This window comes from Dermacentor andersoni, chromosome 2 (assembly GCF_023375885.2).
Source record: "Dermacentor andersoni chromosome 2, qqDerAnde1_hic_scaffold, whole genome shotgun sequence".
Classification (NCBI taxonomy): Eukaryota; Metazoa; Arthropoda; class Arachnida; order Ixodida; family Ixodidae; genus Dermacentor; species Dermacentor andersoni.
Genome location: NC_092815.1, coordinates 186,825,377 through 186,828,332, shown reverse-complemented (window position 1 = coordinate 186,828,332; position 2,956 = coordinate 186,825,377). Strand labels below are relative to the sequence as shown.

The 2,956-nt window shown below is 46.1% G+C and overlaps 1 non-coding gene across 1 annotated transcript; it reads right to left on the bottom strand.

Annotated features, from left to right (window-relative positions):
• Positions 1 to 2,487: 2,487 nt before the first annotated feature.
• Positions 2,488 to 2,561, bottom strand: TRNAI-AAU (transfer RNA isoleucine (anticodon AAU)). Its single transcript has one exon. It is a non-coding gene; the product is annotated as a tRNA-Ile (tRNA).
• Positions 2,562 to 2,956: the final 395 nt, after the last annotated feature.

The window sequence follows — 2,956 nt, the reverse complement described above, 5'->3', positions numbered from 1 at the left end:
TGTTTATGATTAGAACAGTAATTTTGACGTTCGTGTATTCGCGTTTAATTACAATTTAGAGGTTATTCTGTAGGCAGCAAACAACTGGGTGCCCTTAGTTTTGAGTAAACAACTTTACGTGCCTTCACAATCATCGGCGTCTAATGAATCAATCTTCATAACACTCGCTAGTTGAGAGAAAGCGATAAAGGCAGTCACTTCTCCTAGCTGACGAACTCCCGATCAGAAACTCCCCTTCAGAACATCCACGTTCTGGAGGTGGTTGACCTGCGAAGTAGTGGTATCACCTGATCCGATAGACCAATGCGACGTAGCCTTGAACGATTGAGCAGGAATCACAATGCACTACGTAAAATGATTGACAGCAAGACAATTAAATGCACTTTACCAAAACGCTGATTATTTTAACTGATACTGATAATTGCTTTGTGATCGCTGGAGCAAACACTGAGGTGCGTGGCTTGCTTTGGGCAGGAACCGCTGCGTTTTGCCTAACCCGAGCACAACGCCATTGTGCATATTGACATTGCTGTTCCCGTCACCGCTCATCGTGTTCGCGCTGTGCTCTTCGGGAGTCCTGACTATATATGCGTGACCTTTCCATAGCTTGGCGAAGCTTGCAGCGCACGAAAATACGACGCATAAAGACGTGGTACACACAGGCGCTGACTTACAACAGCGTTTATATCTGTTGTAAGTCAGCGCCTGCGTGTGTACCACGTATTTCTGTGTCCTCGTGTCCTCGCCTTTTCGCGCGCTGTAAGCCTCATCACGTCATACCAACACGCATATGACTGATTTCACGCATATGAAATCAGTTGCTAGGCGGGTTCTTCTTTTACGTATGAAAGTGTAGTGACTTGTGCTACAGTTGCCGCTTCCTGGCAACTGCAGCTTGTACAGCCATAATCTTTACCGGGAAATGCATGCGGCAAACACTGTATACGTGCTTCGCATTGTTCGAAAGAGCCTTATCGTCTATCACTTGGTTTTGACTCTTGTTTTGTTATTTTCCCTATTGAAACGAATACAGGGGTGCGTCTTGCATGCGTAATTCCGATGGAGACAGGCACTTTTCGCTTCAGTTCGTGGAATGGCTTTCTGTCGACCGTTATTGTCGACTGTTATGTCGATGGAGACGAATAAATCCCGTGATCTGACTCGTGCACGGCTTCACTGTAAAATGAAGAAAGAAGAAAATGGCGCCGAGGCTCGGCCACGCCACCTAGATTCGACGCGTGAACACGACGCCATCCCTTGGCTCCGGTATGGAAGGAAGACGGGTCTTCGCTTTCTACGAGAGAAAGGGAGTCAGTGTCCGTTAGTAGGCTGCCTCAGTGTGCATCGCGGTATAGCCTATTCGTTGGGCTGTGACGCTCGCCTCCTCGTCCCATGGTAACATGACAGGAAATTCTTCCATCTCCTCAAGTGATGAACCACTCTGAAAAATAACTTCGCTAGAATGCTCTTCAGAGGGAGTTCTATAACTTCCATGTGTATAGCAAAAAAATCAAAATGGGGCCAGTTGGACGAGGCTCCTTTAAGGATGTCAGTAACTACACATAGCTTTGCGTAGTTGTAGCCAAATTTTATGGAATCTAGAGTAGCTGTTTTGCACTTCAACATAAACTTTATAAAAAGAAAGAACTGCGCCATGATATGGCATGCAGAAATTAGGCTACCAGACTGCGCATGTCAAGCAACGATACCGTTGTAATAGAAGTAATTGAATACAAGTTATGCAACCAATGTAAGAAATAGTAAGTTTTCATGAGCATAATAATATAAGTTAGTAGTAGTAGTAGTAGTTGTAGTAGTAAGCTTTATTGATTAAAAAAGCAAGCGACGCCTTCGCCCGAGGTGGGCGCGCCGACTTCAGTCCAGGTCGCCGTTGGACCTGGACGTCCGCCGCGCCCTCTTCACCTGGCTCGCCATGTTTTCGGGCAATACTATAAGTATATAAGCAATAAAAATAAATAGGAATTTCGATATATATAACGCTAGGCTGGTAAAAAGAAAAGCGCGAATAGATCGGCACAGGTTTGCAGTAAGGTCAAAACTATCATCGCTATGTGCAAGTAGCCTTTGTCGTGTTCGCGGTGTCATGCTATGTCGTCGCGTTTTAATTAAGAAAACACGCATACTAACGATGTTGTACATTCGGTCCTGAGGCAAAAGTCGCCTCACACTATGTCAAAAAGAGGGTCACACCATCCCCGCAAAGAGCAGTCCACGTGGCCGATTCGTTTGCACTTTCCTCGGTATTTTGTCCGATGTTGCAGGACTATTTGTCAATAAGCATTCACTTAAGGAAACAGTGCGCGTCATGCAAGGTGTGCTTTTCTTCAGCCTTGGGTCTGCCGCAAGTGAAAGAAACGTCGAACAAGCAGCTATGCGCAGAATATCATCTGGCGACCTGCGTTGGAAATCCGCCATGTCGGTTGTTCGACTGAATAAAAAAAAACGTTTCAGGGTAAAAGAAAAAAGTGGCCTGCGCAGGGATCGAACCTACGACCTTCGCGTTATTAGCACGACGCTCTAACCGACTGAGCTAGCAGGCCAGGGCGAGCAGACACATGGGACTGCGGCTACTTAATGCGTTTTTATCGGGATGCGCATCCATTCGTGGCATGTTATCAGGAAATGTGGAGCACCTGTAATAGCGTCGGAAGAGCGGCTGCAGCCGTCACGATGTCTGCCACTGAAGTCGCGGGCAAGAAGTGGCTCCCTCGGCCACCGATTAATGTCAACGCTGCACGACAACCTCCGTCGCATACACTGACTGGTAATCACAAGAGCAAGAAGGAAAACAACAACCTTCATTTTAAACAAAAATTTTTAATTCGTTAGGCTTATAGTTCGCATGATTTTTTTTTCTTTCTCTGACAGCTCCCGCTCTTGGACAATGTCATAGGAGTATTTGTTGGGGTGATAAAGAGATTCAGCTTGCTTCAAG